This window comes from Protopterus annectens, chromosome 14.part0 (genome assembly GCF_019279795.1).
Source record: "Protopterus annectens isolate FY-2018-M chromosome 14.part0, PAN1.0, whole genome shotgun sequence".
Lineage (NCBI taxonomy): Eukaryota > Metazoa > Chordata > Ceratodontiformes > Protopteridae > Protopterus > Protopterus annectens.
The window spans coordinates 221,543,252-221,557,749 of record NC_056748.1 but is presented as its reverse complement, the minus strand read 5'-3'; the positions used below and the strand labels follow the sequence as shown (position 1 = coordinate 221,557,749).

The window sequence follows — 14,498 nt, the reverse complement described above, 5'->3', positions numbered from 1 at the left end:
GCAACTGTTTTTAGACTTAGTGAATTCAATCCTTACTCTGTTCTGAGCCTTGTCTCCTTTTTCTTTCTCTGTTCTGTTCTTTTTACTTTTCTTGCTGTACTTTAAAAACACCAGCATATAGCTGAATATTAATGTTTGTGACCTTTGTAGCTTGTAGTAAAATCTTTTCTGTAGACAGGCCTAGCTGTTTATTCGTGGAAGGGGAATTCAGTCTAGTCTGATCTGGCTAGAGTTATTACTATAGGGCTGTTTTTTGATTGGACAATTTGACTTGTTTCTGTTACTCTGCCTTAAATAGCCAGTGTTTAAACCAGTTTGTACTTGTTTGCTCAAAGCTGCAGTGAGTTAGGCCTTCTGCCATTGCTCTGCTGTGAGACTGGAAAACATACGTGCTTATTTCCAACTGTTTTCTCCACTTCTGATTAACTAAAACATTATTTTCTGCATATCTGTTTAAACTGTTCAACTGTTTTTTAGACTTAGTGAATTCAAGCTTTACGTCTGTTCAAATCTTTGTCTCCTTTTTGTTTCTCTGTTCTGTTCTTTTTACTTATTGCTGGACATAAAAAACACTAGCATAGAAGTGAATATATATTACTGTTTGTGACCTTAGGATTCTTGCAGTAAAATGTTTTGTCTAGAGAGGCCTAACTGTTTCTTCATGAGAGGGGGTTCTGTCTGTTTTGTTCTGGCTAGTGTGATTACTACAGGGCTGTATTTTTTATTAGGTAATTTGGCTGGTTCCTGTTTTTCTGCCTTAAATAGACAGTGGTTAAATCAGTTTGTACTTGTTTGCTCAAAGCTGTAGTGAGTTAGGCCTTCTGCCATTGCTCTGCTGTGAGACTGGAAAAGTTAAGTGCTTATTTTCAACTGTTTTCTGCACTTCTGATTAAATAAACATTATTTGCTGCATGCCTGTTTAAACTGTATAACTGTTTTTTAGACTTAGTGAATTCAGTCATTAACTCTGTTCTGATCTTTGTCTCTTTTTTGCTTCTCTGTTCTGTTCTTTTTACTTGTTGCTGTACTTGAAAAACACTAGCATAAAGCTGAATATCTATTACTGTTTTTGACCATTGGAGCATGTAGTAAAATCTTTTGTCTGGAGAGGCCTTCAGTCTGGTAACATATTCAAGTGTTGGAATTTATCAGGTGCCATTGGGATATGGTCAGTCAGACAGCCAAATAGCTAAACTGCCATTTGCAAGCTTCTGACATTCTGATGGTTCCCAGGCCCTCTGCCACTTCAGTACTTTGTCTCCTTGGGCACATGGCACCTTCTATTTTCTTGTATCTCTAGCATGTTTCCCAATGAGTGTTTTACAGTGGACTCTAGCAGTTCTGTGGTTCTGTCTTACTCACCTGATATACTTTCCAGTGCTTCTGATACACTTTTGTTTCTGTCACATTTGATGGTGGATGGGGGGGGTCCCCGCTGATCACAGCAGGGTGGTCTTTTGTTCATCCCCATCCACAGGCCATGGTAACTACAGACACTTTTCCTCTAGGGTAGGGGGTTGCATTTCGAGGGGAAAACTGTTCAACATTCCTGGTCGAGGAATGAGGCTAATCTTCATATCAGTGTCTTGGAAATGAGTGTGGTCCTCCTAGCATTGCAGGAACTCTTCCCCATGGGTGTGAGTGCCATACCCTAAGAAAACAAAATCAAATATAATTAACAGTCATTTAAAAAGAATAAGTAGTCTTACTAAGAATAATAATGAATTCTTAGAAGAAGCTGAGAACTTATGTAAGAGAATGGGGTTTAGAGGTTATCCAAAAAAGGAAATGAATAGTATGTTATGTAAGGAAATAGAAGAAAGAGGGAATATTATTGATGAAAAAGTGAATAGAAAGGTATATACTCATAGGACAGCACTAGCAGTACAAAACAGTGTTGATTCTAAAGCTATAAAAAATATTATTAGTAGAAATTGGGAAATTTTTAAAGCAAGCAATTAAATAATTAATAAGATTGGTACAGGGCCTAGGTTTGTCCAAAAGAGAGCAAAACATTACAAATATTTCTTTCAGAACAAGTTGAATATATGTATACCAGTTAAAGGCAAAAAATAATGATAAAGTGTTTCAACTGTAACATGAGCAATTATTTATATACTGATTCCAGTGAAGTTGAAGTGGGTAATTATTTAGTCAGAATATCAGGAAGTTTCTCGTGTAAGAGTAAAAATGTAGTTTATTTAATAATGTGCATGGATTGTCATGTATTTTATGTAGGAAGAACTACCAGGGAGCTCAACAGAAGAATCTATGAGCACAAGTATGCTATTGCCAGTGGTGATGATAAAAATGCCATGTGTAAACATTATAAAGAAAATAAATGTAAAATGAATTTCAAATGTTTAGTATTAGAAGCACTGAAAATATTAATAATGTTATTAATACTGAAGAAGAGTTAAGATGGCTGGAATATTGCTGGCAATTTAAGTTAAATGCATGTTTTTCCCTGGTCTTAACAATACAGAGGAATTTGTTATGTATTTTAAGATAAAAGGGCTAAAACACTGACTTTTTATAGATCTACTGCTGTCATGACAGGTTTTAGAAATGTTTTATCATGTGACAAGGCATTTTAGTTTGGATTGGATAGTGTTTTATGTGATGTATTCAAGTAGGGTATTTAATGTATGCTATTAGTGATGAATTGAAATTCAGTCTGAAGAAGTCTCTGTGAGTTAAAGGAGACGAAAGCGCTTACTGAAGTTTGTTCATTAAAGTGTGTCTGTGAACCTACAGATACTGCATTTTATTTTCTGTTTTTTTATGACAGTTATTTGTTTTATTGTACTGCTTTTTTGGAGACATTCCACACTTTGCCATTTTCTGCACAGGTTGCATCTGTAAAAAGGATAAACTGTCACACCAGTCTTTAAGGTTGCTATCCCGCCTAAATACAAAATCAGGGAAATTACCATTTTTTTTCCATTAGCTGTTTATCTGTTCTAATAAATGCCCATTTTTTATTAATAATATCCATTATATTTTACTATGGGCATTGAATGTAGAAATAAATGCAGTTTTTGTATTTTTTGCTTGTTGCACACCACTTTCTCATTGTGAAAAAGATGTCATCCTATTGCCTGATGCCATTATTCCTATAGTTTCATTTTGGATACCATTTGCAGAAGGAGAAACTTCTCCATAAGCTTTACCAAATGACCTGGCACGATGGTTTTGTAATAAAGGATTGTACTAGCCTGATAGTCTCTTCTTAATGATCTCAAATTTTATATTGTTAACCATCTGCACCGGGTAACCCCTATTCACAAACATGTTGCCTAGAAAATGTACTTCATTTAAGAAGTCAAGCGTATCAGTTACCATTCTGGCAGCCTGTACCATCTGTCCCTTTATAACAGCTTTTTTGCAAGGTATGGGTAGTTACTTGTAAAATGCAAGTATTTATTTGAATATGTTTCTTCCTAAAAACACAGGCTTTTAAACCAGCTTCTGTTCTAGTTAATTCTACATCCAAGTAAGATATAGAGTTCACAACTAACTGGTATGTAAACCTCAAAAACTCAATTGTAGTATTTAAAGATTGTACAAAGTCTCGTATTAAATCAACAGGACCATCCCAAGCAATAAACAAATCATCTAAAAAAACAGACATACATACTAACATACTTGAAAAAGTCACTATTAAATAAATCATGTAATTCCCATACTAACATAACCACATTTGCATATAATGGCCCACAAGGGGAGCCCATGGCTACACCTGACACTTGTTTAAAATACTGGCCATCATAATACAAAAAGTTGTTGTATAAAATCATTTCAAGTAAATGTGAAGTTGTATTTGTCTTATCCTGTTCAACATGCACATAGTGAAATATTCAATAAACCATTCTATCCCAATATTATGGGGGATTAAGGTAGATAAGTTTTTTACAACAATTGTCAGAAAAAAAAATCCCTCTCTAAATTGTTGTAAATCAGTCATTACATTTCACCAAAAAATCCCAAGAATCCAGACAAAGATGTTTAACAGGAACCAAGTAATGTTTTAGCTGTTCATCAATAAATTTTGCTATATAATACGTATTTGAGGAAATACCATCAACAATGGGTCGGGGGGGGGGGTTATATAAGTCTTTATTGTAATTTTGGCACACCAACAATTGCTGCCAACTTAGGAGCTGTTATTACAAACATAATTATATTGTTCCACAGACAGCTGACCCTGAGTTTTAACGTATCATATAAAAAACAATCTACTCTATTATATGAAATATTGACTTCATTCAGGGATGCCTCAACATAAGAGTCCTCATATAACAGTTGGAGCATGCGTTGGTTATAGTCCACATGGTCCATAATGATGATACCCCTTCCTTTATTAGGCTGCATAAATCGAAGAGAGCCTGATTTTTGTAATGTCATCCATTAGGTTACGTTGCACAGATGTTAAGCTAAAGGAAATAGGTAGGGTATTATTTTCAAGCAAATGTCTCAAATTAAGTTCACATGCATCCTGAAAGGTTTTTAACATAGGATGCAAGTCAGGGTTGAAAGTGCTGGGGATGCATAAATTTGTTGGTACAGAATAACTGTTGTTAAAATAAACAGACAAATTCAGCTTTCTCACATATAAAAAAATATAATGGACATTATTAATAAAAATTCTGCATTTATTAGAACAGATAAACAGCTAATGGAAAAAAAATGGTAATTTCCCTGATTTTGTATTTTGTATTTAGGCAAGATAACAACCTTAAAGACTGGTGTGGCAGTTTATCCCTTTTACATATGCAACCTGTGTAGAAAATGATAAAGTGTGGAATGTGTTCACAGTGCAAGTTTATTTTGGAATGTAACCAAGTGCACTTTGGTTCCAAGTGTATTATAATTTCTGGTTGCTTTTCTTGCCAAACACCAGGAGAGGTTTATGCTGTAAAATGCAGCTCTTGTCCTGCATATTACGTGGGAAAGACTGAGCGAAAATTTAAACAACGGATGTATGAACACATTTATTATATGCATACACATAAAGAGACCAGTGCTTTAGTTAAGCACGTAAAGGAATTCCCAAGCGATAGTTTTAAATTTGTCATACTGGAACAGTTGCAAAATACCTCAGCGGGGACCATTTTTAGAACATAGATAGTTGTGGTGGATTTTACACTTGAATGCATCTGCTTATCCAGGGTTAAATGATGTAGTGTCTATTACTTGTGAGTTAAAATTAAAGACTTTTGATAGATAGTTATATAAAAACATTTATATAAATGTTTTTTTTAAAATGTATTTTTAAAAGTATTTCATTTTAATATGTTGTTGTTTTATAATGCTATGTCTTTAAGACCCAAGTGGTTGGGTTGGGCTATAAAAGAGTTTGTCACATGATTTTCCAATGTCTGAAGAAGGCTGGTATTTTCTAGCCAAAAGCGCTTAATGGAATAAAGTTTTAACAGGTGTGTTTTAAAATAGTGCGTTTCTTGCGAATTCTGCCTTCTGGATTATTACTATTTTCTCAGTTTTTGTTTCTTGTTTGTTGCTATGACATCAATAGGACTTGTTGGAGGGGCAGATTTGTGTCCCAGAGACTCCCCCTTTTGGGAAATAGACTCCCTCTCCACATCAAGCAGAGTACCTCATTAACCATTTTTAAGCGCAACCTGGATAACTTGGATGGGGAACAGAAAATATACCCCCTGGGATTCCACCTGTATCCCTGCTAGACAGTGGCATTGGGTACTGACTTGTTGGAACATGGGCTAAATTCTTGGCTAGGCTTATAAGGGCCTTAGGGGTAATAGCTTAGTAACATTTTATGATCCTATGGTATGCATTGATTTTTATAAATCATTTGATGAGCATGAAGCATCCTTCTTGTTTTCCTGTCCAACTTATCCAGCACCTTTTGGGGGCAGTCAGTCACTGCAAAACTGTAATTTAGGACAAGAAGAGCAGATTGGTTTATAGCTGGGACTTAGTTCCTAGATGTCAATGTTGTTTTCAATATTAATTTAAGTCTTCTAAAATATTCCTTACTAAGTTTTATTTGCATTTGTTCATGTTTTATTGTTGAGCCTTCATCAGTTCCCAAATAGTTATACAGTCTGTCCTGCTCAAGTTCTTTTATATCACATTCCTGTCCCAAACTGTTGTTTTCAAGATGCTGCAGCTTTCCTGCTTTAAAGATTGCTTTTGCATATTTATGAAGACCAAATGGCATTCTTATATCGTCTGAAAAAGTTTTGACCATTTGCAGTTGTGTTTTCAGTTTCTCATCTGATGAACTGTACAGTTTTAAATCATCTACAAAAAGAAGATGAGAAGTCTGTACAATTTGCCGTTTTCTGGGAGCCAAATTGTAGCCATAACCTAATCTGTTAAGTAGACAACTTAATGGGTTAAGGGCAACACAAAATAACAGTGGTGACAGTCACCCTGGAATATCCCCCTTTGAATTTTTATCCCTGTAATAATAATGTGTCCTTTATTGTGGCTTAACCACAAAGTGGTTTACCATCATTTCATGGTTGCTGTAATATGTTGGATCAGTGTAGGGTATATCTTATACATTTTTAAACACTCTTTTATCCATGAATGTGGGATACTGTCTGATGCTTTTTTTATAATGTAGCCATGCCATACTTAGATTCTTTCCCTTTTTACAGTTCACCTTTATGACTTTATTTAACATATAATGACCCTTTGTTCCATATGACTTTCTTTTATTACCCTTTTGTTCTATTGCCATGATTGAGTTTTCTTCTAAATAACTATAAACTCTCTCGGCATAAATTCCATTGTATAGTTTATATGTCGTCCAAAGGCAAGTTACTGGTCTGTAGTTTATAGGATAGCTTGGAGGTTTGCTCTTAAGTAGGAGTATTGTTTTACCTGTTGTAAACCAGGCTAGTGTCTGGTCAGGGTTTGCATATAAATAGTTCTTACTCATGGCTAAACCTTCATGTAAAGATGTTAATACTTTTTGCCAGAGGTTGGGTACTGCATCTGGGCATGGGGTTTTTCCAGTTAGGACCTTTTCTTAACTTTGTTTAAATCTGTCTGGCCGTTACTTTATCCCATTCCATATCTTGTAGATTTGAACTTCTTATTCTTTCTTTTACTTCTTTTATCCATTTAGCATCTTTGTTATTGTCCGAAGGATCTTCATAGATATTTCTCCAAAATGTATATATTTATTCTTTTTTTCGTGGTATTTCAATTCCTTTTGCCTTGTTTCTCAGTTCTCTATAAAACTTTTTTGGGACATCAATAAATTGTTTATTTGTACTTTTCTTTTATATTTATATCCATAGCTCCTAAGGATTTCTGCCTGTGCTGATATTTTTAATTTATTATTTGCAATAGTGCACAATAGATCCTGATCTGTTCTGATACTGCTCATTGCTTTTCATCATGTCTATCTTTCTGAGAATTTTTGTTGATCTTTTCCCTCTTCTATACTCTTCTAACATTGACACTTCTTGTCTTAATTGCTTTAAAGTTTTCTCCATTCGATACTTCCATGATGGCATTCAATTTCTCCCCTTCCTTTCCCTTACTACCCTGTGATTTTGTGGTAAGACTTGCTGGACAATAATATATCCTATTTACTTCTGTTATATAACATGAATCTCTATGGACAGTCCTAATTACTGTGTTCATTTGTTTTGTCAGACTTCTAACTTTTGGGGTTTTATTGACTTTCTAGTCTCTTTCTTTGATGTTATTATGTCTGTACATTTCTATTAAATCAAGCGACTCTTCTCTTAGATCATTTTCTTCTAAACTGGGGGCAAATTATTTGTTCTCAATTTCCTGTGGGAATTCTATAGAAATTGCCAGAGCATCTTCCTGTGCCACATTCTCTTCATTTTCATCCTGTGTCATCCATTACTCTTTCACATGGGAGCTCACTGGCCAGTCACTCCAGAACATTGACTGCTTCAGAATTGCCACAGTTTCCTGTTCCTTTTCTTGCTGTGCAACTCCAACTGAAAGTTTGTTTCCAGTGAAAGGCTCCAAAGTATCTCCAAATGGCAACTGATCAGATGTTTCCTGTTCCACTGGTTTCTCCTTAATTTGGGGATCCATTGCTCTAGCCTTTTGTGATGTTATCTGATTTAAATTTTCTACATTAAATCCTCCACTTCAGGTAATCCATAACCATGGTTTGTGTTTCTTTAATTTATTCATTACTAGCTCTCTTTTCTACTTTTCCTCTTTGTTTTCTTATTTTTTGTATTAAAATTTTCCATGTCTGGATGCAGTTGCCTGTATTTCTCTTTAAATATCTTTGTTGCTGCTTTTTTTGTATTGATTAGTTTTGCTTTCTCGTTTGCATAAATATTGTACCATATTAAATCTCTTTTTCTTTCCCATGTCCATGTTTCTTCTTCAGATATCTCCTGCTCCTCCTATTTCTCTCTACTTTGAGGATTCATTGTTTCATTATGCTGTGATGTAACCTGTGTTAGACTTTCTGTACTAAATTCTTCACTTCACAAATATTCCTTAACTTCATCTTCTATTTTTTTTAACTTCTACTTTACTAATCTTCTGTTCTACATTCCCTCTTTGTGATCTTGTTTTTTATTGTGAATTTTTCCATATCTGGATGCTTTTGACTGTATTTCTCTTCAAATTTCTTTGGGGCTGCCTTTTTGTGTTAATTAATTTAGCTTTCTCCTTTGCATACATATTGCACCATCTCAGATGTCTCTCTTTCCCATCTCCATATTTCTTTTTTATACCTTTCAAAAGCCTCTAGATTTTGTTCTTTATATTTTTCCACTTCTTCAGTTGCTTCTTTTTCCAAATAGACCAAGGTTTCTTGGTCTATATAATGTTTTTCATAAATCTATTGTATTAATGAACACACATTTGTATTTGAAGCTTCTGATGTTTTTTTCTTGTGGAAATATTTTTCTTTCCTCTAATTTCCTGTCTTAATCTCATTGTATACCTTCTGTCTGGAAATTCTAGGCTTGATGCATAATAGTAACAGTACATCATTTATTTCTGATCCTCCAGACCACCCTTGGCAGTTTTTTCGTTTAGGTCATTGTGTACTTTGAGTAGACTGACTAAGGCTAATGTGGATAAGATGAGGAGGACCTTCTTGAAGGCCCAGATCTAGCTAGGGTTATTCCTACTCCCTGCCTTGGAGGTGGGGAGACATGAACTGCCTGCTTCCATCATTGTTTATCCTCCACCAATCCACATTTCAGATCAGGTGATTTTTGAATCTGACTGTGTCCGACATGGTTCCCTCTGCCCAAGCCGATGATCTGGGTGTCATTGAGTCAGACAATTTCTTTGACCCATTTGATTCTGATGATATCAGATTTGGTTGGGTCCCAGACCTGAGAGGTCATTGTCAAGGCTTTTAGATTGGGGTCACCTCAGAGTTTGTCAGAACCTTCATTTCCCCTTCAGACTTTGGTTCTCAGTAGCTTAGTGCTAGCTTCTGTCTTGAATCCCAGTGAGTCTGCATCTTAGGAGAGGGTCCTTGGACCTGAGTTGATCTCCCTCACAACCTGCTTCAGCATTCAAGGTCTTCAAAAAGATTCTGTTCTACTTGAGAGAGGGGGTGGTGACCTACATCTTCTTGGATCTACCCAGAACCTTTGCAGATTCAGGTGCTTTGGTGCCATATCTTCTGTCTGTGGGACCGCTGGCACCAACTAGCCTCAAGCAAACCCAGGATCAGTTTTCCCCATGGTTTCTGACTCTTTCCAGTTACTACCCCTGTTGAGGAGCATAGGAAGCACAAATGCAAAATGAGGCATTTGGATTCCTTCCAGGAACCTTTCACAGAAGACACCGACCTTGGTGAGGGGAGGTTGGTCCCCCCCAGATCTCCCTCTAAAGATTTCTCCTTTTGAGTGCTCTTGGAATTTCTTAGACAGAGGGGAGGTTGGTTCGCTGTTTTCCCTTTCAAGGAGGAGTTGGTGTTTCTTAAGGCTTTTGGTGCAGGCCAATCAACATTGTGGGAGGTACCACCAGTGGAAAACTTAGTTGATTAGGTGTTCCAGTGTGCTTGAAATGAGCTGGATGTGGAGGAACCAGTCCCTTGTAAGCCAAATAAGATTTAAGTTTCTCTGAGTGACAGGGCACGCTGGAATAAGTGGCCCACACTGGATGTTATTGTGATGTTAACAGCCATTAAAAAGCACACTTTAAGAAGAGTGCTACTGTTCATTCCCCCAAACAGGGAGACTAGGGCTCTGGACAGATTCATGGTGTATGTGTATGCTTCAGTGACCTTTGCTTGAGTGCTGAACTACATGGCTCACATAACTGAACTGGAGAGGGATTTGACACAAACTTTGGTGAAATCCCTATCAGATGCCACAACAGTGGAGTCCTATAGAACACTGGACTCACAGTTGGTCACCATGCAGTCCATTACCAATGTGTTCATTCATGTGCCTGTTGTTAAATGCAGCAGGTGTCATGGCAATAGCAGCAGGTACTGGCTTTATTATTTGCTACCATGCCTAGATGTGCCTATCTTATTTTGCAGAAAGCTTTAAAATGTCTTTTCTGAATGTTCCATTTGATGGATCCCCCTTGTTTGGACCCAGAGTCCAAGATATCCTTATCAGGAGTTAATAAGATGGCAAAACCATGTCTACTGACAGAATCCATTTCTCCATACCTCAGAGGTCTTTTTCATGTAACCTGAAGTGTGGTAAATGTTTATGATTCTGAAAGTTCCAGAGCTTTGCCTGGGAGACTTCCAGTAACAGGGCTTCCTGCGGTAGAGGGGTGAACTTCAGTGGGTATCACCCAAGATGCAGAGGTGGACTGCAGACCCAAGGGTTTCATGGTCCTTTCACTGACAAACTCTTCCAGTGATCCTGAAAGATTGTGTGATTATCCTTCTGAGGAGGCAATTGGGGGATGATTATCTCTCCACCTTCAAACCTGGTTAGACATCATTTATGATTCTTAGATATTTAGAATAATAACCCGGGGTTATTTTATTCCTTTTACATATCCTCTAAAATTGAAATACAAGACCCTTATAGATGTTCCAACTCAAAAATGAAGGAAGGCAGCATAGTAATATCAAAACTGCTAAACAAGCATGTAATTCAGGAGGTTCTACTAGACTAAAAAGGCTCTAGAGTTTACTCAAGGTTTTTTTTTTTTTTGCACCAAAGAAGAACTGGAACCTAAGGTCAATCTTAGACATAGGCCAGCTGAATCAATTTGCCAGACATCTTTTCAGATGGTCAATGTACAGTCCATACTGCTTATTTTGAAAATTTTCTGCTTTAACTGTAAGATGCCTACTTTCACATCAAAATAATCAAGTAGTCCAGGACTTTTCTACACTTCCAGCTGGAAGCCAGTCATTTCCAGTTCAGAGCACTGCCCTTTGGTCTCACAACAGCCCAGTGGGTGTTCACCAAATGCATAGCAGTGGTAGCAGCCTGTCTCAGGTTGCAATAGTTCTTGTTGTTCCTGTACTTACATGCCTGGCTCATCATGGGCACCACAAAAGATTGACTGGTCCATGCAAGAGACTCCTTAATCCATCATTTCTTATCTTTAGGGATTATAGTAAGCTTTAAAAAGTCCAAGCTAGAACCAATTCAGATCCTAGAATTCATAAGTTGTTACCTGGTCACTGCTGCCCATATAGCTAGCCTACCTCTGTCAAGACTACCATCTCCATGTTTTCAGGCTTTACAGGTTTTGCATGATCAGAATCCTCAGGCTCACCTGATTCTGTGCCTATTAGGGTCCATGGCAGTGGTTATCACTCTGGTCCCACACAGAAGGCCTTAGATAAGAGCACTTCAGTGAACTCTACCTGTCCACTGGTCCATGATGCATCAATCGATGCACCACTCTATCAGACTCACTAAGATCTGCAGGCAGCACATACAGTTGTGGCTAACTTCTCTGAATTCTTTAGAATGCCCTTTGATGTTTCCACTAGCAAGGGCTACGGTGACTATCTACTCCTGTCCTCAAGGGTGAAGGGACATTTTAAAGGGAGGATGGTCCAAGGCACCTGGTGTTAGACCGAGGCCAACTTTTACATCAGTGTTCTGAAAATGCAGACAGTCCTTGCTGTGTTGTATGCCTCTCAGGATTGCCTTCTCACAGGCATGATTGTAATACAGATGGACAATATATCTATTGTCTGGTACATCAGCAAACAAGGTGGACCAATATGAAGTGCAGCAGCTTCTTTGCCCTGATCCTTAAGAAGGGAGAGTCCTCAAAGGATGCCCTGGTCAGTACTAGGCCCCCAGGTCTCCTGTATGCTTACCCTCCAATTCTCTCTTAGTCATGTTTCTGCAGAAAGCAGCCTGGTGCAAGGCAAAAGTAATTCTTATTGCCTCCTTTTGGCCTCAACAGGTTTTGGTCCCCTTTCTATGACCTCACTTACTGTACACTCCCTGGGTCCTGGATCCCCTACAAGATCTGATTTCCCATCCCTCTGGCAATCCTCTCCTGGACATCAAATCCCTCAGTCTGACAGCTTGGTTTCTCTCCTTCCAATGATGGCCAGGAATCCTAGGCCTTTTTCCAGGGTTGTTCATATTCTAACTTCTTCCCAGAAGTCCTGCACTAGGAAAACCTACATAAGTAAGTGGAAGAGGTTTATAGTTTGAGTGAGTTCCAAAGACTTAGATCCAGTCTTGGCATCTTTGCCTTTAATTTCGGATTTTCTGGCAGGTTCTCTTTCATGTTAAACTTTGAGGGCTAGTTATTCTACAATTAAAGTCCAATTAGTGGCCATTTCTAACTTTCATGTAAGAGAATACCATGCTCCCATTGCTTCTCTTAGGCTTTTAAACGTGTTCCTAAGAGGTGCCTTTCTTGTACAGCCCCTATTATGGGACCTCATGCCACCCTGGGGCATCACTGTTTCCTTTCAAAATCTTACTAAGGTGCCGCTTCAACCTGCAGCATCTGCTGACTTAAAATTTCTGTCTTGAAAAACATTGTTCTGGTAGCTAATATACACTCAAACTGTTTAAAACAAAACCAAAACAAAACTGGAAAGCAGAACCAAGCTGGATAAAAACGGCACGGACTGTTTTATTCAAGGTAAGTGCTTTCAGCTAAGCAAATGCCGAGCCTTTTGTCTGATGAAGGCTGGGCATTTGCTTAGCTGAAAGCGCTTACCTTGAATAAAACAGTCCGTGCCGTTTTTATCCAGCTCGGTTCTGCTTTCCAGTATTGCTCTGGTAGCTGTTACATCCGCTGGAAGGATTTCAGAATTACAGGCTTTATCATACAAACCTCCATATTTAATTTTTTAGAAGGAAAGAGTTTCCCTTAGAGGTAATCCAGCTTTCATTCCCAAGGCAGCCTCTGAATCTTCTTTGGATCAGACTATTCATTTACCAGTTTTATTCCCAAATTTCTCCAATGAGGGTGAATATCTTCTTCACTTGTGGGGCATTCACTGTCAGCTGCAATTTTATTTACACTGAACAAAGGACTTTAGGAAATGTGATCAGCTATTCATTTCCTTTTCTAAGACAAAGTTGGGTTCTAGTATGTCTATGGTTATCCTGTCCATCAGATTGCAGTAACTTTGTTTTTTTTAGAGTTAAGGGATTGCCATGGCTTTTTAAGCCAAAAACATTTTAAAAGCTTTAAAGGAGAAGTTGCTGCCTCTACAGCCTTTTTCAGCAATTCTCCTATTGATGATATTTTTGCAGTGGCTACATGGTACTTTCTTCATATATCAGTCTCTCATTACAAGCTTGGCCTGCAGTTCAGGTCCAGAGAGTCTTTTCGTTCCACCATTCTCAGGAATATCCTTCCATAGTGCCTCATGAAGTTATTTATGTTGGGAACTTGGTCTCATCTGTTGAGGCAGATGGAAACAACATCAGATATGAAAGTTATGTACTTACCTTAATAGATCAGTGTTGTTTTAATTTGCCATTCTCAACATTCCCATCCACCATCCAAACTGTCACTGTTGTATGGTTCCTGCTAGACTGTTCTGAACCTTCCTAGAGTCTTTTTGTGGTAATCCTTTTTATATTGCTCTTTGTGATTACAGTGTTCTGTTTAGTTGTAAGTATTTCCTACTTATGAGTTGTAGTCATGTCTTGTGAGACTGTAAGGGCTACTATGCATTGGGGGAGAGAGAAGAAGAGATTGAGCCTTGGAACTAAAAGTCTAGTTGGCAGCCTCTGATCTATATGTGTCTGGTATGTCCATCTGTTGAGACGGACAGAAGGAGACAACAGGATGTATATAAGTTTAATTTAATTTTACATTTGTTTTGGTGGAGAGGTTGTGCCCCTTGCACCTACCACACCTATGATTTCTGTAACTACTAACTCCAAGATCATATCAAGTTAATGAAAAGGAAACAAATATTTTTGGTAGTATTCTTACAGATCAGGCATGTGAGAGAAGAGCCCCCATGATGGGGTACAGGTGGCACAGCCACCCCTGCAAAAACATATCCTGAAACTGTAGATTGTATTACTTGGTGGAAGTAAGCCCTTGAGCTGTAGCTTGGAGAG

The 14,498-nt window shown here is 37.7% G+C and overlaps 1 protein-coding gene across 1 annotated transcript in view; it reads left to right on the top strand.

The window, feature by feature from the left end:
• The window catches only part of CFAP58 (cilia and flagella associated protein 58), a 2,107,107-nt gene that overhangs the window by 1,106,069 nt on the left and 986,540 nt on the right, over window positions 1-14,498 (top strand). The gene's annotated exons all lie outside the window — the stretch shown is intronic.